Source organism: Harpia harpyja, chromosome 23, assembly GCF_026419915.1.
Source record: "Harpia harpyja isolate bHarHar1 chromosome 23, bHarHar1 primary haplotype, whole genome shotgun sequence".
Lineage (NCBI taxonomy): Eukaryota > Metazoa > Chordata > Aves > Accipitriformes > Accipitridae > Harpia > Harpia harpyja.
The window spans coordinates 15,528,420-15,550,828 of record NC_068962.1 but is presented as its reverse complement, the minus strand read 5'-3'; the positions used below and the strand labels follow the sequence as shown (position 1 = coordinate 15,550,828).

The window sequence follows — 22,409 nt, the reverse complement described above, 5'->3', positions numbered from 1 at the left end:
TGTTGAATGTTTGTTTTCTGTTAACTACCTTTTGTGTAGTCGTTTTGTGCTCCTGCCAAAGTTCTGCATGTTTGAGCAGTTTGTAAATCATTTTTGACTGTTTTAAGTGCAGATCACTGGTGTCTGTTCTACTTCAGACTTCAAGTGCTGCATCCTAAGATACTAATGGCGATTTAGAGCCGTCTTAGGTAAGTGTAAGATGCTGTTGAAATAGAGTATGTGAGAGCATAAGTAAATGAGCTGCAGATAAATACAGTAAGTGATAAACTTCGTTTCAGTTTATTGTGCATGGTTAATTATTCATTTTAGCTGGTGGTTGCATTTCTGTGTGACAAATAAAATGACGATATTCTCTTTAGCGTGAGCCATTAGAATTCTGGTGTGACAAATTTAGGATTATTGCTTTTGTTCCAATCAGTAAGATCAGAGGAAATGTGAAGTATGCTCAGCTAAATGCAGTGAGTAGGTCTGCCATGCTTGTATTTAATTACTAACAAGTTTGAAATCTGGTTCACCTACCTCTTCAGGTTCCCTTTGTAGTCAGTGGATGGAGGTCACTTTAGGGAGCAGTTCCTCCCCTGATACTTCTCTTGACTGACTATAAAGCAAGCCTAAGTGTTGCTTTTGAAAGCAGGGTTCTTCATGCAACTGTCTGATTCTAATCTCTTCCATTACTGACAAAGACCTTGTGCTGCAGATTTGCTTGGTTTGGTGGAGCATGCAAAAGGGCCTCATTACCTAGAGAAAACTTTTCTTTTTCTTTATGCATTAGTACAGACACGAGGAGGGAGCTATTTCTCTGTTAAAAAAAAAAATTAAAAATTCTTTCAACAGTTTGTTCCTGAAAATGACCTGAAGTGGTTGGGATTAGGATCACTGATCAGCTGAAGGTTTTGCAAGTATGTAAAGTCAAAGCAGTATAGGAATATCTGAATTTGAAGGAAGATGCTGAAATAAATTTAATTTTCAACTATAACACTAGCAAATCAAAGTTGAAAATAACAAAACTGCTCATCAGTCAAGACTAATGAGTATGAGGCTACAGAGAAAATATCTTTCAAAGTAATTCTTCTACAGGGAAAAATGCAGGCAGCCTTCTCCAGTATTCAGAATGCAAATATTAAACTAATGTATCACAAATAGAAGCAGACTATATTATCTGAACTTGGTGGAGAGGAAATGTTATGCAAAATGACATGCATATTTTAATATGCTTTAGTGTAAATGCTGTTTTGACATTTTTACTGGAATTTGTAAATTATATAATGAAACTTTTCCAATAGTGAAATACTTCCTGTTGTCCTTTACTGTATGTAACCTAGGGTCTTAACATCAGAGGCATCTTTGTTCTAGCTTTGCATTAATCCATGTTAAAGTTTGGAATGCTTGAAGAAGCATTTTGCAATTTTCCTGGCCCTAACATGTATTTTTTTGCTAGGATTGGTTTGTATGGAGACAGTTGGCCAAGCTGTGTAGTCTGGAATTCAAAGCGGGACTGGGTCAATATGAATACTGCATAGTATTTCTGAAAATCAAAGGCGAAGGGGCGGGGGGAAGGGAAGATGATGTTTGACAAGATGTTTGAATTTTCTGTGGTTCTGTCAAATTTATTGTTAATACCCATTTTCTCTCTCTTTTTTTTTTAAATAGATTGTTACTTATTTTTCTGTCACCTTTTACTCCTCTGTGTCTAACTTCCTTTTAAAATAAGATGGTTCTTAAAGCGTGTCATCTTTGTGTGGTTTTGGTTGGGTTCTTTTTGTTAACCCCTTTTCTCAGTTTGTTAGAATGGAGGGTCAGTCACTTGGTTGAGGTTTTGGAAAACCTAAACCTATGCTATGGATTGAATTTGACTTGGGTATTGCTCTTGAAACTTAATCTGAAAGCGTTAGTACAAAACGAAACTGCTAAAGCAATCCAGTATCCTCCTGTGGTAGAGCAGAAGATCTAAGTAGAGGAGAAGCAGTAGATACTGTGTATTTTAAGAAGAGCTTTTGGCACACGCTGGTATGGTCTACATAACTAAGCTAAGGAGGTATGTCCTGGATTGAAGCTACTACAAGTTGTCTGGAAAACGGTAGTATCAGTACTTCGCTGTGAAACTGTAGGAAAACTGTAGGTTTTGTATGCATTTTCTTGAGTCTAGTACTTGTCGATATTTTCCTGAATTATTGGATGATAGAAGAGGAAGTAAACGTACCCATTGCATAAAAAGGCAAATACAGAGGCAACAAACAGTACAAATACATAATGAGGAGTACTGATTAATTAGCAGGGAAGGTTGTAGTCCTTGTAGTGTGTAATAAGCCGTTCAGACTGGCAGTACGTTGTTGAGGGTGAGAGGGAAGCAGACGTAACTCCAGGATGTATACGTATGAGTGCCTGTATCCTAATAGTAGTGAAATACTGTTGCTATATTCAGAGATGTTAGGACCTCACATGGAGTACTGTACTTACAGAAGTACATTAACCATTAAAAGGACTAAAAAGGAACATGGATCTTGCAAAAACGGCCCAGAAGAGCAGGGTGGAAGAACTGGAGCTGCTCTCCTCTGGGAATGAGTACAATGCTGTGCCTCATGAGTGCAAAAGGAGAGGGAGAGGAGAAGCTGTTCTTTGCCCTCTGGGAGGGGATAAGGTCTTCATGATGTTTGTACAAAGGGGTTTTTTGAAGATTGGAGGGACTTTGGTAAGCGTGGTCAGACACTGGCGTAGGTTGCTCAAGGAGGTTGTGCAAGGTTGGCTCTCGGACCCATGACAGACCTGTAATGGTGTTACTGAGCAGATGATGGCTCCTGCCTTCTGCAGAAGTGAGAGCTCAGCAGGAGCCACGGACTAGCATCCAGGAGATGGTAGGAGCTGCTAGCCTCTCTTGAGTATGAGGTATCTCTTTGCTAGGGACGATTCCCCATTTCCTGCAAAATTCTTAATCAACAAATTAACATCTAATTTGGAAAAGAAGAATACAGATTGATGCACAGCCTTTGGGCCGAAGAATTCTCATTTCTCATAAAACACGGAGAACAAAAGCCCTGTAATGAGGTGGAATTACAGTGATTTTAATCAGTATAGAATTTGTGTGTGTATATGAGAGAGGCTAATATTTGTATTAGCATGTTGTCTTCTCAATATAACATTATATACATATGTAACAAAATGATGAAGATTGACATTTTCTCATTTAAAATGTATTTTCAATTTGTTTTGACTATAGCTCTCTCAAGTCATATTTTGGTACTCGACTAAGGTCCTCCTCTTGCTTTCTTAATTCCTGTCCCAGGGATGACAAGGCTGGAGTGTTGTGGAATTTCATCAGTGCTGTTTGAATTGGCCTGGTAAAGATTGCGTTATAATGTCATGATGTTTTTCTACTGCTGGAACTGAACACAAAGCTGCTTTGGTTAGTTGATGCTGTAAAGAGATGAGAGGGACGAGCCGAAACCCAGCTACTTCTGTGGCACTGCCTAGAGAGGCTTTGCAACCCAAGTCCTTTCCCTTGTTGCAAGGGAAAGGGAAAGTCTAGTTTTGTGCTGAAATTAGGATACTTACTTAGTGATTATACCCTCAACTCAGTTGCTTATGCTGTGACTAACTTTATAATATCTATTTGGGAAAGGAATATAACGCTTTCTCTCTAATTTCTCTCATGATTTTATTATATTTGCATGTCAAGTATGGTGCATGTTCCCACCAATAGGTTTATAGGACTGAATGAAAGAGCCATTCCACATGTAGCAAGTCTGAATTGAATGAAATAAAAGAAACTTAATATGGTCTGAATGATTACAGTGTTAGAAGATATACTTAATATTGGCAAGCGTGTGGATGCGAGAACTGAAATTATAACATTTTAAGATGAGTAAAGAAAGCAGCAATACTGAGTGGGGGGTAATGCATTCTGAGTTTAGAACCTGCCTGGAAGGGAGTCTTGGAAACTCTGAAGTTTGTCTTATGGTGATGGAGCTCTATAAGGATCCAGTCCCTTGCCAGGCAGAAATGATCAGTCTGCCTGTAAGACTTCAGTGATACAATTTGTATTTTTATAGCAAACGTAGTTCTCATAAAAATCCCTTCCTCAAAAAATAAACCTGTTGGTTTTCCACAGTATTTGGTACAGTTTCCATTTTATCAGGTGAAAAACCAGCTCTCAGGCACAACCTTATACCAGCGGTGTCGAGTCCTACTCGCGCTGGGCAGTGCTACTGCTCTTTGCTAGTGCTGGCGAAGGAGAGTGTCTCTGGATCGCCTGGTGTAGGCACTTGACTTGAGGGCTGGTCTCTTCACAGAACCAGGCAAATCTGAAACTTTTGCTGACTTTATTGGTGGTGTATATTGACTTTGCGACCTTCGGAAGTGGAAGGAGGAGGGCAGCAGCTTGCCTGGTGTCCTACAGTTCCTTTGCGGGACGTGATGAGGCTGGGTGCGCACCGAGGCGGTCTAGCCATGTCAGAGATGGCAGCCTCGCCTCCTTCGCTTCTTCCCATCGCCCCACCATTGGCAAACTATGGGTTTGGTTGTGTGGTGCAGCCCTGGCACTGGGGCCACACTTGAATTGCTCAGGGACCACAGGTTTAACTGCTGTAGGCCTGGGGAACTTGGTTGCTTTCTTCAGACTCTTAAGTCCATGTTCGGTGGTAACCACTTTGAATAGGTCCCCTAGTGTATCAGTGCCTTGGTGATATTTTCAGTGAAGTGTTTTTGTTGAATCATTTAAAGCTGAAGAAAACATTTTGCAGAATAAATGCACACAAATTATTTCACAAATCTGCTTTGGAATTTTGCCACTCTTCTGAGGTGAGGAACTTTGGAAAAGTATTGTGTGAAGGGACAATGCAAAACGCTTGGTGGGATTTTATCCTGTAGCTGCAGTAGAATCATAGAATGGTTTGGGTCGGAAGGGACCTTAAAGATCATCTTGTTCCCACCGCCCTGCCATGGGCAGGGACACCTTCCACTAGACCAGGTTGCTCAAAGCCCCGTCCAGCCTGGCCTTGAGCACTGCCAGGGATGGGGCAGCCACAGCTTCTCTGGGCAACCTGTGCCAGTGTCTCACTGCCTTCACAGGGAAGAACTTCCCTGCATCTAATCTAAATCTACCCTCTTTCAGTTTAAAACTATTATACCTTGTCCTATCACAACTGGTTGTGCTGTGCCTCTTCTGAGCATCGCTCTTAACAGTGTGATTGTGCCTTTTGTTTCTTTTGGTGAAAAAAAAAAAATTCAACTTTATCATTGCATGCAACAGCCGGTTCCTTCACTAGCTTAGGGTCCTAGAATACAGCTCTGTGTTCAAGGCTGGGGTGATGTGATTTTCACGGATGTAGTTGTTCAATTCCTGTACCAGTTACAGCCAGAACATACCGATTCTGGAGATCACAAAAGGTCAGAGCCTCTACTTTCCCAATTGTTTTTTGTTGTTGTTTTGGGGTTTTTTTTCCTTCCCATTATTTCTTCAGTGAACCAAGATTTCTGTCAGGAATGGTTTTTGTTTCCTTCCTTCTCCTTTGGATTTGGAAACACAGATTCTGTGCTTCCAGCTTCTGGTTTGGTTTTTCCAGTCATCTCTGAAAACTGTTGGGGCATGAATTTTGGCTTGTTCTCCTGTTGTCCCAAGGGTGGTTTGGAAGCGTTTCTGTCCTTCTTGTAAGGAGGCAAAGTTCCCTTTAAGGTGTATAATAGAAAGAGTCGGCCAGTATTCAAGTTTTATTGGGTTTAACAGAGAATAAATTACACACAGTTAAAAATAATTTGGGGGGCATTTGTGATTTCTTATGTGGTTTTCTTATGAGACTAATTCTGTATTATTTTTAGAATGACTTGTCTTTACAGGATCAAGGCACCCGTGCCTTTCTGTTTGGACAAAGGATCTGTAGATATGTTAGATTTCTGTAGCCTGTTAGTTCATGTTGTGAACTCCTTTCTTTTTCTGGGGTGAAAAAGTTTACTGATTCATCTTTTTCCTAAGTCTCCAAAATAGTACTGATTTTGTTTTTAAAATGAAATTCTGACAGTTAATGACTCCTGCTTTAGTTTGTGCGTGATTATTGCTTTTTATTGCATTTGCTTTTTTGCTTGAAAACTACTCAGAAGCTTTTTATTTTAAGTTTATATTATTTTCAGTGCACAAAATGTTTTGAAATGGATTTTTTTTTTTCTTTCCGTTTATGGAATGGTAAGAATTGTAAGAATCTTGGAAGATAACAATATATTTTTACTAATAATGTTTTATTAATCTACTTCATTTACAGGAAGTGGTCATCGGTCAAAATTTGCTTACCTCAGCAGAGACAAAAAATTAATGGGCAAAAGTACAGTGTGTAGGTAGGTAGCTATTTTCAGTGCACTTAAGGTTCTTCGAGGAGAACCTTATTCTAAGGGAGTGGGATAGCTATCAAAATGTAAGATTTTGCTCTTTAAATATTCAGGCAGAAGATTTAACGATGAGGTGTTGAAGAAAGTGGCTTTGAAGTATATTAATGTGCTCCCTACTTTTATGAGATTTTATTAAAAAGTGCCTTGGAATGATGCATGTGTGTGGTAGAGAGAAATTGAAACAGGTGTATTTACTTTTATATGTGCTTTTAAAAATTTTGCAAATATTTTCTTTAAGATTTGTAAACGAAGTGTTCTTTCTGATAGCATTCCCGAATTTAAATGTAACTTACATTAGGTAAGTTATAAAGGGATTGGGCACGGGCATCTTTATTTTGTTGACTGTTGGTGTTTTACTACATTCAATGCATTGAAATGTAGTGCAATAATTGTTACACTTCAGTATATTCTTTTCTTTTACAGTATTCTGTAATCGTAACAAAGGTTAGTCAGCGTTCCATGATTGTAACTTTGCAGCAGTAGTACCATACAGTGGGTGGGTGAGTTCTGCATTTTGGCATGTGAATAGCAATCACATTTTATTTATCCCCTTAAAAAAAGAAATAAAATTAATCCTTGATTAAAATTTTCATATTAACATAGTCTGCTCTGCAAATAAATGTTCTTTGGAATCCCTAGCATTCCTTCAGCTCAAATGGCAAAGGCTAAAAGAATCCCTGGAAACAACTTGGTTTTGTTCATAGAGGAGTGTATGTTGTTAATAATTATATAGGATATTTCAGGATAGCATTTCATTTAATTCAATAAAATCATCTTTGAAGATGGGAGGTTCAATTTCAGGACTGTTTCGTTTTATCTTTACATCACTAAAATAGAAATGCAGTGGCTTTGTTTTTTATTGCAAGTCTCAAACTGTGGTGCTATGTAATGTAGCTGATTTTTATATTTATGGCCTAAAAGTAGAGCAGGAAGGAGGTGACATTTCTAAATGGGGTATTACGTGATTTTAAAAGTAAAATTTTTGTGAGTTAGGAAAGAATTTCAGTGGACTGCAGACTCTGGGTTAATTGGAGCCCACAAATTGTTGGGGGAAACAAAAAAAGTGAACGTGATAAGAAGACATGAAGTTAAAAACTTACAGGTTAACTCTGGGGTTTGCCAAGTAGCATGTTAAAGTAGCATGGATGTATTCCCAGGAACATGTCATGACATGCTTAAGATTCATTAAAATAAGATGAGCAGAGTCAGTAAACCTCAAGAATAGCTTGCTTTTGTGATTACTCTGTTTTACATTTTGGCAATATGTGTTTGAATTTAATGATACACTGTGGAAAGTCCCAAAAGTAATTTTGAAGAGTTTTTCCTTTCATTTGTCATGTATTGTTTGTTATGCTCAGTTAGGCTTCAGTTTGAGTATTTAAATGTGAATGTGAAATTTTCTCCTGTGCACTCCTAGCTCTTGTCCCAGAACCCCAAATTGGTTGGGAAAAAGTTATGCTTGGCACAGTTTGGTTTCTTGTTCCTCAGAATAATCCATCAGTGTATTGCTTTTGCTTCCAAGGCAGTCTTCCAGACTGGCTTTCCTAGAGCAAAGCTGGGTAAGTAGTTTACCATTAGAGAGCGTGCCTTTTCACTAATACTTTCTGAGAATTATTTTTGTGGCAAAGCATGTTTCTCTTCAGTCTGCCATGTAGTGCTTGAAAGAAGCTGAGATCTGAGCAGGCTGTAGTGTGGAATTACAGTTCCCTGCACAGGTGAAGGCTCAGCTTTGAGAGCCAATGTTTGAAGTGCAGCAATGGAGTATGCAGACTGGTAACCAGGAGTTTGAGAAGTTGCAGTTCCAGTTACCCTTAGTATCAGGAAGACAAAAGCTGTCCTGGCTTAATTGCCGTGATAAGGAAGGCAGGTGACTGTTCTTGTTTATGAATTTATTTATTCTGAACTAGGCAATAGGATCACAAAGCCAGAAATCCTTGAGACAGATGCAGGTACGAGGGTATGAGAAGTAAGGACTGATATAGCTTGAGAGCTCCTTAGGCATGTGATTCAGGAGCGGCAGTGCAGCCCTGCTTATTTAAATTTGGACTAGATCTGATACTTCATGAAGCAGTACCAGACAGACCTGTTTTGAAATACTGGATTCACAGATGAAAAGTCATTCATTTATTGAGAGTAATCTTCAGCTCTGTTCTTTTTGAAGTATTAAAATGGGTTTGTCTTCTCAAAGAAACCTGCTGTGGTTGTGCACTCTTCTACCTCTGTTGTGTCTCTTTTCCAGTCTCTAGTGCTTTTGATACCAAGAAATTTTACAGAAACCTCTCACAGAAGACTATACCTAATGTTATGTTTTGCTTCCCTTAAAAGTAGGTTTTTTAGAATGGAATTTAGAACAGAGGGATGCTTTCGTGAGAATGTTTTCAGATGTGGATTTTGTTTGTATTAAATCCTTGAGAACAGATTTGTTGCTTTGAACAAGAATGAAGTAGTTCTATTTCAGAGACCTTGATTTAGAGGGTGTGTCAGTCCTTATGAACATATATGGTGGGGGGAAAACAAACTGTAAAATTCTACTTTAATATAAAGTGTAAGACCAATTATAAAAGTTAGTAGCATCAATACAGAGCAAAAGATCAGCTAAGAAATGTTGGAAATCACTAAGTTCCCAGAGAGACTCCTGTCTTTCTCCTTATTAGGCTAAACCCCAGCTTCCTTAAAAATTTGTTGGATTACTATAAATAATGGAGATTTGAAATAATTTTTCCTCTGAAATTTATCAGAATTGTGATAAGAAAGCAAGCTGTTAAACTGGAAAACAATAGTAAAGGAGGAAAATAGAACTGACCAAGGATGCGCTTTCTACCCAGAAAGTAAAAAGCCTAAATGGTTTCATTTCAATGTTTTGTCAATTAATTGGACTATAGACTTCACAGGAAGCCCAGAAAAATGAATACACACAGGATGCAGAGAACACTTTCAAAGTTCGCAGAGCCATAGTATACTGAAAATCTTCATAGAATTACTTCTTTCCTAAATAACCTGAAACGTAAGTCTTCTTTTAAAGTTTATCTTTTAAAGTTTATCTTACAGCTCCTCAGTTTTATTTGCTTAACTAGGGCTATGCACGCCTAAACCAGCTATCTAAACATTTAATCTGAAGCTTAGCAAATTTATCTTTCTTTTTTTTTAAAAAAGGTGCTTCAAGTCATGCATCTTTTCTCCGTATGTTCTTCATGGCTTGCTGACAATTTCTTTTCCTTTAGCGTTATTTTCTTATACCACTTATTGTAGTACCTGAATCACAAATTAACAGGCATTGGTCAGTATTTTGTTTTTTCAATTGAAATTTTAGACTGAGGGTTAACACTTCTCATGACATGAGAAGCATAAAGGTAACAGTAGTTAAGATCTTTTAGGATCCATTGGTTTATTGGGTTTTTTTGTTGATCTTTCCCAATGAAAAGGCAATTGAGTAGATAAAGGAAAACAACACATGCAGGTGCTGTGTGGTGACTGGCACCCTGTGGAGTGAAAGTGGGGTGGTTTATGTGGTTACCACCCTCAGTGTGTTCTTGCTCCTGTCCCAGAGGTGGTTGTACCGGCTGTAGGGATGGTTGGACAGGGTATGTAGCAAATCCTGTGCAAATTTCAGTATAATCTACCAGGAGTAAATCAGTGGTACCTCAGTTGGTATTTGTGTTTTGCAGCTTGTCAGCAGCCCCTGCGGAGGGGGCATGATGGAAGAACTTAGGATGGCATCTGTATTGCCCCACCCTAGTTCAATCCACCACTGCATGTGATCAGTTACGTATTATACTTGCTTAACAGTGATAAAGTGAATTCGGACAACAGGGTGCTTGCCTTTCTTCGTTTCATAGAATGGTTTGGGTTGGAAGGGACCTTAAAGATCATCTCGTTCCCCCCCCCCCCCCCCGCCACGGACAGGGACACCTTCCACTAGACCAGGTTGCTCAAAGCCCCGTCCAACCTGGCCTTGAACACTGCCAGGGATGGGGCAGCCACAACCTCTCTGGGCAACCTGTTCCAGTGCCTCACCACCCTCACAGTGAAGAACTTCTTCCTTGCATCTAATCTAAATCTATCCTCTTTCAGTTTAAAACCGTTACCCCTTGTCCTATCACTACATGCCCTTGTAAAAAGTCCCTCCCCATCTTTCTTGCAGGCCCCCTTCAGGTACTGGCAGGCTGCTGTAAGGTCTCCCCAGAGCCTTCTCTCCTCCAGGCTGAACAACCCCAACTCTCTCAGCCTGTCTTCATAGGAGAGGTGCTCCAGCCCTCTGATCATCTTCATGGCCCTCCTCTGGACTTGCTCCAACAGGTCCATGTCCTTCTTACATTGAGGGCCCCGGAGCTGAACCCAGTACTGCAGGTGGGGTCTCAGGAGAGGGGAGTAGAGGGGGAGAGTCACCTCCCTCGACCTGCTGGCCACGCTTCTTTTGATGCAGCCCAGGATACAGTTGGCTTTCCGGGCTACGAGTGCACATCACTGGCTCATACTCAGTTCTTCACCCCCTAATACCCCCAAGTCCTTCTCCTCAGGGCTGCTCTCAACCCACTCATCGCCCAGCCTGTATTTGTGCTTGGGATTGCCCTGACCCATGTGCAGGACCTTGCACTTGGCCTTGTTGAACTTCATGAGGTTCGCAGGTCCCTCTGGATGGCATCCCTTCCCTCCAGCGTGTCGACCGCACCACACAGCTTGGCATCGTCAGCAAACTTGCTGAGGGTGCGCTCAATCCCACCATCCATGTCCCCAACAAAGACGTTAAACAGCACCGGTCCCAATACCGACCCCCGAGGAATGCCACTCGTCACTGCTCTCCACTCGGACATTGAGCCATTGACCGCAGCTCTTTGAGTGTGACCATCCAGCCAATTCCTTATCCACTGAGTGGTCCATCTGTCAAATCAAAGTCTCTCCAGTTTAGAGACAAGTGTATCATGCGGGACAGTGTCAGACGCTTTGCACATGTCCTAGTACCTTGATCTTCAGATACAGTTTCTTGGCTGTTAAGATAGTGCAAATTGGGGCTGTGGCTATTACCTTGTCCTACGCCTATGGTGTGTTATAACTGTGGCTGTAACCGTGTAGCAAAGCTGCAGCAAGGAGCCAACTGGCTGAAAATTTAATAAGCTAGCCAAGAGCAGGACTGTGACAGTAGAATTTGCTGCTGTGAAACCTTATGCCTTGTGAAAATCCTGCTCAGTGATGATTCACACCGTAGTGAATCCTTAATTTAAAAAACAAACAAACAAAAAAACCAAACAAACCCCAAAACTTCCTATGCAGCCCCTTAAAGTAAGAATTGTCTAGTGAATGTGTAGAAGGCTTCTCTCTGTCACTTCAAAATCCAAAAAACTTGCTTACCGTGAAATTTTTGTGACTGCAGCCTGTAATGGATCATGGTTATCTGTTTGTATTCCTCCCTCCCTGTACCTGATTTCCTGTCACTATTAAACTAATTTTAGAGTATCCTAAACAACCTTCCTATTCTCAAAGATCACTTTAAGCCTTAAGTAAACTGCTTTCTACCAACTATCAGTAGTATATCTGTTTTGCCTTGTTCTGCTTTCAAAACTTTCATTAGGTATTTAGTTTGTTGAGTCATCTAGACCTTTCTTTGCAGCTGCTTAATGAAATTCTGGTCAGTACTTCAGAAGCCGTGAGTGCTAATGGATCCTCCCTTCCAGGAATCTCCAGTTTTGGAGGCAGATTGTTTGTCTGCGTAGAATTTGCTTGATAACCGTTTAAGTTCAGATTCCTAAAATATCATTTGTGACTCTGAATTTTTTCTGCATTTCACTTAGATGTGGCTGATCCAGCAATCTCGTTAAGTTTTTTTCTGTTAATAATTCTGTTAATTTTGATGTAGGATATATATCCAGTCACTATATGGAATATGGTTTTTTTGCTCTTTTATTCTTACCTGTATACATTAAAACTATTGCTGTTCCTAAACTAGCTTTTTGAAGATAAACTCTGGGCAGAACTAGAAAAACATACTTTTTTGTGCGTGGCTAGGTTTTGGAAGTTGTGAATTGTGCACAGTGCTGCTTTATGGGCTCTTTACATACACTGCCTCCAGGAGTGTTTTTCTTTTTAGCAATAAGCCTTTTGATAACTTCCCTTTTAAAAAGGGAGGAAGGGTTAACAAAAGTGGTAAAGAATACATTTATTTAACGCTGCAGTAAAAAAGCTTATGGCACCACAGAGATTCAGAAACCCTTTTAAAAATGACAGTAATGAAGGAGATCAAACACAAAGAATACTTCAGTATTTGTAAATGCTCTTGCCATTTGTAGTTTTTGAGAGCTAATTATTGTATGCTTCCTGTCATTGAAAAAGAGCTGCACTATGTGGGTGATGTTTTGTTCAATTTAAGAATAGTTACAAATTTATGTAATGTGTAACTGCCTCCAGTTATCCAGTGTATAGGTTCATGATGAAATGTGTCGCTCTTCATATTCTCACCAGCCTGATGCTCAGAGAAAGACATATCTATGCCTTTAGAGTATTCATTTGGATTTTGAAAATGTGGTAAACAAATGAGTCTTTCTTTGTCTTTCCTGGACAAGATTTAATGCTGGAATGATGTGTCTTTTTAAAAGCAAAACTTTTAAGAGTCCTGCTTCAAGATTGTGCAGGGTGGGGGAGGGCAGGGAAGGGATTCCAGCACTGAAGAAGCAAGAACTTCTTCCAGGACTTGTCTGACCCTGAGAAGACTTGAAAGTATTTGGCATCAGATTGCAGTGTAATGATTTACACCCCTGTATTTTCCCCATCTGCAATACTGGTAAAATGGGTTGAGACTAAAATTGATTTCAGTATTTTGCAACTGCTACTGTCTAGATGACAGTATAGTGATGCTGCTGGTCAGGATAACTTTTGAATCTTAAGAAATCAGCTGTAGGAAAAGAAAAACTGAAAGCTGAGGTCTTGCATTTGCAAGCACTTCACTAACTACAGAACTTTCATTGTGAGCAAGACTATATACATTAGCTGAAGGTTGAGTAGTCCCATTTTCAGTAAAAATACTCTTATTTTTTAGTGAGAACAGAATAATTGGAAGTAATGCCCTGTTGCTTGTTTTACCAGGCTGTTGAGGTGCTAAACATTGCCATCCTGTCTTGGAGCTCTAAGTACATGCAACTGTTCTCTGAGAAACTGAGAGAAAGGTATGAGATGGAGGGGACCATCCCATGTCTGGGACTTGGGCCAGGTCTAAGCAACACTTGCAGTCTGAGCTTAGACTGCCAATTTGAGGCAGCTCTATTTTAAAATGTTGTGGCGTAAAGCCTGTCTCTTCAAAGGGGAATTGCTTTAAAATGAAAAGTGACATGTTCTTTCAGTTTCTGATATTTGAACAAAGTTTACAGTATATATTGAGCCAGAATTTTACAATACGGGAGTCTGACTGAAGTCCACCTGCTTAAATAAGAGAGTGCATAGCTGGATTAAGTCATTTTTTGACAACCTTAATGGAGAACAGAATGACTGAAGAGGTTTAAATTAAACGTGTGAAGATCAGTACGGTGAAAAGGCATGATAGATGCATTTACTGCTTTCTTAATTTTATTTGGTGATTGTATTTGTGGTAGCATGGTAGGGCTCTCAGAGTCTGTAATTTATCTTTTCCAGTGTGGAATAGTATCTAAGTCTGAAAATTCTTTACTAACATCAATTAACACTTAATAATAAAAAAATCAGTGAAGAAATGCAGTTCAGCAATTTTAAGTCTTAAATAATTCTGGTACTTTTTCATTATCTTTAAAATAAATTCAGTAATTTTTATTATTATTATTACTTTTTTAAGACTGGTTGTGTCCTTGTTCTTTAGATATGATGTAAAAACATCGAAGTTGTTTTGTTGTACTTTATTTTATAGCTGAACCTGGTACAGCTGTAATCACAACATAGCCTGGCTGTGTAGTCAGAAGGTTACAAGAAACAGGCCCTGGAATATTTTGAGAAACATGCTTCCTAAAGCGTCTTAAGACTTTCATCTAAAAACCAATCCCCCCCCCCGCCCCCACCCAAAACCCCCAAAGGGTAGAAGTCTTTAACTTCGCATTTTTGCGTTTGCCCTGAAGAGTCACAGACTCTCTTAAGTATGTTTTAGGAGGACACGCTAAAAAGCCATACATGAATTTACCTTTAACCTGTCTGTGCTCTTGGGAAATGTTTCTGCTTTTGCAGAATGTACCATTAGTCTGGAGAAGGAGAGTCACTGAGAAGCAAGTATGCTGCCAGGAAGTTGTGGCAGCTCATAAATATTTCTTTCCCTTCAAGGGTTCAATATATTAAACATACTTAATGTTTTGAATTTTCCAGTTGTATTTTAAGGTAAGACAAGATGCTTGATGGGCTGTGTGTGCAGAATGAATTTTTTGGCCAGAATATCTCAGCTATTTCTATTTTTAGAATACCTCTGGAAAAAAAAGAAACCCAAACCAAAAGGAACCCTGTATTTCTTAAAATTCAACATAAAGTAAAAATACTGGTTTTACCTCTAAATGGTTAGCAGCTTGCATCAAATACTGTATGTGTGAATGTTCTGTTAGATAAATCTTTAAAAATTAGTTGTGCTCTTTTTCAGTTGTCCTCCTCTATCTTGTGATCTCTAAAAAAAAGAACCCCAATAACATACCTTCCCCCTGCTCCCCCCGCCCTGCCTCTGCAAATCTAGAGTAGAAATGGGTCTAGTACTGATTTACTTAATGTCAACAAACTCCATCCAACTAATGAAAGAAAAAAAAAAAAAAAAAAAAGAAATTCCTGTTGCTACTCCATTAATCATGATCTACATCTGACTGTATAGTGCTTAACTGCAGGAAATGCTTGGGAAACCAGGGCTTATTTGAAATACAATGTTTTAGATTAACCAAACACGAAAGTTTTGGCTGTATCCAGGAAGGAATAGGTAGGCAGTGCTGCTATCTTAAAAAGTTAATGGAATTGGTTGTTAGGCAAAAAAAAAAAAAAAAAAAAAAGGTAACTGCAGCAACCATCTTCCCTTGCTTGTGAGCCCCAGCTGACCTTCATGTCTCCAACTCATCCGCTCCTGTCCCCATGCTACCACCCCCTGCCCTGCCAGTATTGTTGCTGCTGGCAGTCTTCAATTTTGCATCCCCTGGAGGGATAAAGCCTCCCTAAGACCCTGTGGGAGTGTTGTTTTCTTTTTCCTCACCACCAGTTTTCCTTGTAAAAGTTTCTGATTTGGCAAACGCAAGAAATTCAGCAAATGTTTTGAAGCAGTGGGATGCAGTTTACGTGTGAATTAAAAGGCTTTAAATTGTACAAAATGAGTAAGTTGTTTGGCTATCAGTACACAAGCTGTTGGTTTAGTGTGCCACTTTTATTTAAGGCTATTTTATTTTAACTATGTCTTACCATTTAGGAGGCTTAAGTGTGTATATATATATATTTTTTTTCTTTTGAGTATAATGTCACACTAGGCTGGCATGTAACTAAATGTGTAGATGTTTTAAAAAGAGGGAGCGTAATGAAGCTTGCAGATGAATTTGTAGAGTCTGTTGTGAAGTACCAAAAAATAAAGCCTTTGTTTGCAAGGATGCTGGCAATCAAATATATATATATATCTGTCCTCCGCATGGGCAAATGGCTTTTCTCACTTTCATAAGTAGCAGGGAAATTGGTTTGCAGAACAGTTAAGGACTCTTTCCTGGGAGGAACATCAGCTATTAACATACTAGTTACAATGGGCATAATTCAGAAAAATGGTTACGACCTTGTTTCAGTGTAAAATAAAGTTTGCATGTTACTCCACCAAGGATTTTCTTTTGGTTTTTATATCTTCTTAGGGGACTCATCAACATATAAAAGGTTACTGAGATGCTCCTTATTAATGAAACCTTTATATCATTTCTGTAATACTGGGAGCAATTATCTCTGCTTCACAAGTGGGACCCTAGTGAGAGCAATTGGCTGGTTTGGACTAGATTAGGACCTGGTTTGTTTTCCAGGTTGCGCACATGGACCAACAGCGCTTATCTGTTGTGGTTTAACCCCAGCCGGCAACTAAGCACCATGCAGCTGCTCTCTCACTCCTCCCCTACCCAGTGGGATGGGGGAGAGAATCAGAAAAAAGAAGGTAAAACTCATGGGTTAAGAGAAAGACAGTTTGATAGGACAGAAAGAAAGAAAATAATAATGATGGTAATAATAAAAAAAGACAATAATAAAAGGATTGGAATATACAAAACAGGTGGCGAACAGTGCAGTTGCTCACCACTTGCTGACCGATGCCCAGTTGGTCCCTGAGCAATGATCTGCTCCCCCCCTGAGCCAACTCCCCCCAGTTTATATACTGGGCATGACATCACATGGTCTGGAATACCCCTTTGGCCAGTTGGGGTCAGCTGTCCTGGCTGTGTCCCCTCCCAACTCCTTGTGCCCCTCCAGCCTTCTTGCTGGCTGGGCATGAGAAGCTGAAAAACCCTTGACTTGGTATAAACACGACTGAGCAACAACTGAAAACATCAGTGTGTTATCAACATTCTTCTCATAGTAAATCCAAACCACAACACTATACCAGCTACTAGAAAGAAAATTAACTCTATCCCCACTGAAACCAGGACAACATCACCTGAGTTTGTCGTTTGTAGAAAAAGGTGTGGCATGGCTATGAGTGATACCAAGCATCAGAGGTGGCAAAGTGTGTCATGTTGATATTGAAGCTGTAACACTTGGTAGAGAAGAAATATTTTAGCATAGCAGGTCTTGTGATAATGAAGCTGAAGTCTGACCTACTTAATCTTACTTAGTTAACTTCCTGTTATAATTGGTATTAAAAAATTTGTGATGACTGTTGAATAGCAATGAAGAATGAAACCTGTTAAAAGTTGTTTGTTTGTTTGTTTGTTTGTTTGTTTCTCCCCCTCCCCCCCAACTGGTCTGAGCTTTTCATAAAAAATCATACTTAATTTCTTTGCATTTTTTAACATATCTGTCCTGTCTGGGGATTCTAGGAGTTAAGATGGTAGAATTCCAAACCTCGTTTTCTGCCTGTCTGGTTATCACTCAACCTGCTTAATTCTCTTTATAGAAGTGCATTTATGTCCCTTGAGGATCTTTTCTCTGCTATATGCATATACTCATAGCATGGAGCATAAACTAGTAAAACAACTGTCCTGTTTTGGTGCATTCTAGCAGAGGGAGAGTACAGTAAAGAGGGAGTTGATAGTACCAGTGCTCTGACAGCAGACTGGCATTTCCCTGTTGAAATCCCCTGTTTTCTGTTGCTTATACAAATTGCAACAGTTTTTTCAGGCTGAAATTTCTTGTTCCCCATATCTGCTTCTCCTCGTTGTCTTGGCACCCCTCCTTGAGTTTTCAGCTGAAGTTACTTGAATTATAACTAGTTCTACAACTTACTTCATACAGAAATGAGTTTTTGGAGTAGGAAATGCAAAGTTCTCTAACTGTTGGCTTTTTGGTCACTATTTCCTTTTCTGCCTCCATGAGAAATGCATAGAATCTGTGACAGTTCTAAGTCTTTGAGAAGAAAAATTTGCATGTGCTTAGTATGATTTGATTTTATGGGTTCATTTCTCCAGTTACCTGATCCAGCTTTCAGACTGCGCATACACCATGTGAGTTTGGCCATACGCACCATTTGCTGCAGCAGAATTCTGCTGAACACAGAAACTCCATTTTTATCAATTTGCTCCGAGTACTGCAATGTTTAAGAAAATGCCGAATTCCAACTTCTTTCTCTGGGGACGGGAGGGAATGATAGGATTTTGTTATTTCTGAAGAACTTAGTGCAGTAGCTGATTTGCTAATCTTTTAAAGCTGGGCTTTACCATTGTATATACCCTATTAAGGAGCTGAAGAGTGCATTGGAGTAGATCTAGAATTTCTAACTGGGTAAAGTGCCTTTTTATTTATTTTATAAAAAAAAAAAACATGCCACAAAGCAACAAAAAAGGCAAGCCCAGACGTGAAACTGGAGATAAAATTCAAATAGATTAACTTGCTGAATTGGAGCATATCTTATTCTAATTTGTTATGAAAGGGTAATTTCTGAAATACAGGAAAACTTATTTCAGCTAAAGCAAAATACTCAAAAGCACTAATGCAGTCCATATAGCAAACTACAATGTTGTTCAATTGCAAAATCAATTTTTAGTTAAAACTGCAAGTAGTTTTCAAGCAGTGCATTTCTGAAGAACATGATGGGATGAGTCAAAGGTTTTCAAACAAAAGAAGGTAGGAAGTTGTCATTCTGATAGCGTCCAATGGCAATTTTTCTTATGGCTGAGGTACAAAATACTGGTCGAAACTCATAGAATAAGCTTTTGAGCAGCCAGGAGAAGTGCCACTGTAGTAATAAGTTTATTATGAGAATATTTGAAGCAAATTTCATTATCTTTCCAGAATGGAATTTTGTTTTTTGCTTATTTATTTACAAACTTGACAGCTGAATGTCTCCTTTCTAAGACTGACCTATTTCCATATTAACCAAGTACCAGTTTTCATAGACAGGTTTACTGTAATAGTTACTAGAAATGCAAGTTTACCTATCTGTTATTTTATGTGCTGCTTTGCTTGTTTGTTGGGTTTTTATTTTGTTTTCCCATGACAACATAGGTACTTCAGAAGCTTGTTTGGTTTCTGAACTTAATTTTGGTTAAGTCTGGCTTCTTAGCGTAACTGTTTTCTTCTTTGATGGTATTCGCAAAAGACAATTGGTAAATAAATGGGATACACAGATAGTGTATATTTAGCTGATAATTGTCTTGATGGATCATCAACTGATGACATGCTTTAAAAGTTACTTTTTGTTTACAAATTGAACTAGTTTCTTTTTAAAAAAAAATATTATGGCTGAGGAGTGTCTTAAGTAGGTAACAGGAGTATGCCAGTACATCATTTATTTTCAAGATTTACTGTTGTTCACTGCATGCATACTTAAAATAGCATTGAATTTAAACGTACGAGCCAACATATTGCCCCCTAAAGTTACTGGCACAATTGTCACTTCTTTCTAAATCTTTCATGGTGAAACCTTAGAGTTGAAGGGCATTGCACAGCCAAGCGTATAACGTTTTACAATAGTAAGTCAGAAATGCTATGTTAAATTAAGTCTAGAACCACTCTTAGTCTTGAATGGACTGTAAATACTACAAATGACTGGAAGCATCAAGAGGAGAGAAAGTGGGTAAATATCCTCACAGTTTGGATAGGCTGTTGAAGGTGGTGTATTGGGTTTGGGGTTTTTTCTTATTATTGAGTAAATAATATTATTTATAGTATCAGACAAGTAATAGTTGTTCCTTATCGACAAAATTCTTAAAGCATGTCTTTGACAGATAATCCAGCTTTGTGTTTTACAGTATGTGTGTGGGTATGCATACGTGTGTGGTTAGTCAGGACTTGTGACTTCCTTGCCATGTCTACAAAGGACACGCTCCTGCTTCTCCTCGGGTCACATCACTAAATAAGGTGGAATGCATCTGGCATCTTGGTTTCTCCCCACAGCTGCTCTAGATGGAGTGCTAGTTCGTTTGCTCATATGGTCACTTTTTCAGATCCCTTGCTGCCTTTCTCATCTTTGAAATTTATTTCTTATGTGTGTTTGGATTTTGTTGAATGGGGCGTCGAAATATTATTTCCTAAGTGAGTACATTTCATTGATCAGACCCATGAAAGGTATCCACACAGCTTAGTGCAAAAACCCAACCACTGTTGGTTTCTCACATCTTCCAAATCTTGTGCCTGTGATTAATAGAAGGAATCTGCCCCAGGGTGGGCATGGTGTTAACCATGTTATGAAACCAAATGGAGCTTCTTGTAATCTCAATTTTCAAGTTTAGCTTTAGCAATTTCAATGTCGGTTTACTTTTATTTTAACGCGGGATAGTTTTTCTTTTTCTTCCTGTTTTATTTCAGGAGTGTTTTAAAATGTTCATTTTGTAATAGTTAAGGATGGTTAAAGGTTTAAAACAATTAGCATGTAGATCTTGGTCAGGAGAATTCCTGTGGCTTGTTTGACGTTAGTGACTGCATTTTCCTGACATAGTTTGAATGCAGCAGAGATTCACAGTATTAGTGTAGCTTTTGAAAGCATTGTTATACTTTATAGAACACTTGAAAAATTTTACCTTGTAGATGGCTGTTCTTGAGAATGAGTGGAGGATAGTCTAAAATCATAACTATATGTTCTTTATTTCCTTCATGCTCAAAATTTTTGTCTGGAGTTCCTGCATGGAAGTTGCTACGCATCTCGTCTGTCATATTATTTCCTTTTTGAAAGGAAAGACCATGCAGTGTTTTAAGGAGACTGGTTATATCTTGAACAACTTTGAGACTTGACCTAAGTAAGTCTGTAAATGAGAGTTGCTTTATGGCTGTTATTTTCTACACTGCTCTGTGAATTTGGAAAATAATCAGTTCATGAACCATATGACACAAGTACTATGAGATTGTTCCAAATGCTATCCAACCTTCAAGTTTTTTGTTGGATTTGTCTCATATTGTGGTGGTCTTCATTTCAGTCTTCCATATTTCTGAGATTTAAACTTAAAAATACTTACATAAGTTAAAATAATATAAACCCAGTTCTTAAAGATGGACAAAACACCCACTTTACTTTTGTATTCTTACAGTGAGTACAAATCTGTGCCAGCGTTACGCTCATCAAGGAAAAAGACTTTGTAACAAAAAAGGAATATAGTGAAATGTTCCATTTTCTGTTATTATGTATTGTTGATACTACAAAGTTGTTGCTTGAAGGGCTACCATAGCATAAGCATATAGTATAGTGTTAGAGGTTATCGGTCACCTTGGAGAAATGGAGTGACTGTGATTGTGAAATGAAAAGAGGAAACAAAGGATCTCAACTTCTAGTTTTGTTTTGTCTTTCAGCCTGAAAAGAAAATGTATCTATTTGTACCAGTGTACTATTCATGGTGTTTTTTAATAGCTGTAACTTATCACTAAAGCGTTGGGATTTGAGAGATCTTTTGCATCTAGCAAGTTGGTAGTCTATATCCTATTGCATATCAGTTCCAGTTTGGGACAAATAGGAATTATCTTTGACGCTGAGAATTAGGACCATAAACAGTAGCAGTTTTTACTATAAATTGAATTTATGCTATCTTTTATCAACTGATGAAATTCCAAATTCTATATTTTGATTTAAGTTGCAGGCTGATTTGGTGGTTAGCAACATGTGACTTTTGATAGACACTTATTTTTTGAGACACTTGCTTCTCGCTGAAGGCCTCATTAAGGGTCACTTTTGTAGATACTTTGGATATGCAAGTATGTTACCTTTTTGTGGAAACATTGATTTGTAACAGAAGAGAAAAATAGAGTCAATTACTAACTTCGCTCAGTAAGACCTAAACAGCAACATCAGAAGCCTTAGTATATAAATGGGTGGAAGCTCTGTAACATTAGACTGAGATAACAATTTCTCATTGCTCTCATGTAATAATAGTGTGCATGTTGACAAATGCTATAGTCATTGGAGGAGCAGGAAAGGGAAGATATTGCTAAAATTCCTAATGTGGTTTCTTTTTTTTAGACTTGTATTACTGTATGTAGTTTTCAGCTCTCATAAAGATGATGAGTTTAATCAGTTGTAATGCAATGACTGATTTTTCTGCTCAATGCAAAATTAAAAATACTCATTTTCCAGGGAGATTTTGTAGTATCCTCTTAGTTTAGAGTTGGCGATGTTAATGTTGTGAGTGAGCTCTCCTTAGGCACTACCTATAGTAATATTGCAAAACAGAAATATAATTAGTTTTCATGTTTTAATACTATAATTTGCTTCAGGCTGTTAAACTAATTTAATATACAATCATAGTATCACTTTATAAGTGATTATAGAGAAGATCTTTTTGCAGCTTAAGATAACAAAACTTTTAATAGTTTTTCCTTACAAATTCTGTGTCCATAATGTATTTTCAGTTACTGCTGATAAACAAGTTTTTATGTACTGAAGTATGCTATGCTGCAGCATTACTTGCGATGAAAAGGATTTTTCTTGAAATCTGTTTTCTTTAAATTTTTTTTTTTTTAAATAA

The 22,409-nt window shown here is 38.5% G+C and overlaps 1 protein-coding gene across 4 annotated transcripts in view; it reads left to right on the top strand.

Annotated features, from left to right (window-relative positions):
* CNOT2 (CCR4-NOT transcription complex subunit 2) overlaps window positions 1-22,409 on the top strand; it is a 94,597-nt gene that overhangs the window by 28,275 nt on the left and 43,913 nt on the right. Inside the window, exon 2 of one of the 4 annotated variants that reach the window (XM_052774314.1) lies at window positions 6,249-6,321. The exons of the other annotated variants lie outside the window; for them this stretch is intronic. The gene's annotated coding sequence lies outside the window, so the exon portion shown is untranslated. The remainder of the gene's footprint in view (window positions 1-6,248; window positions 6,322-22,409) is intronic. 4 annotated transcript variants of the gene reach the window in all.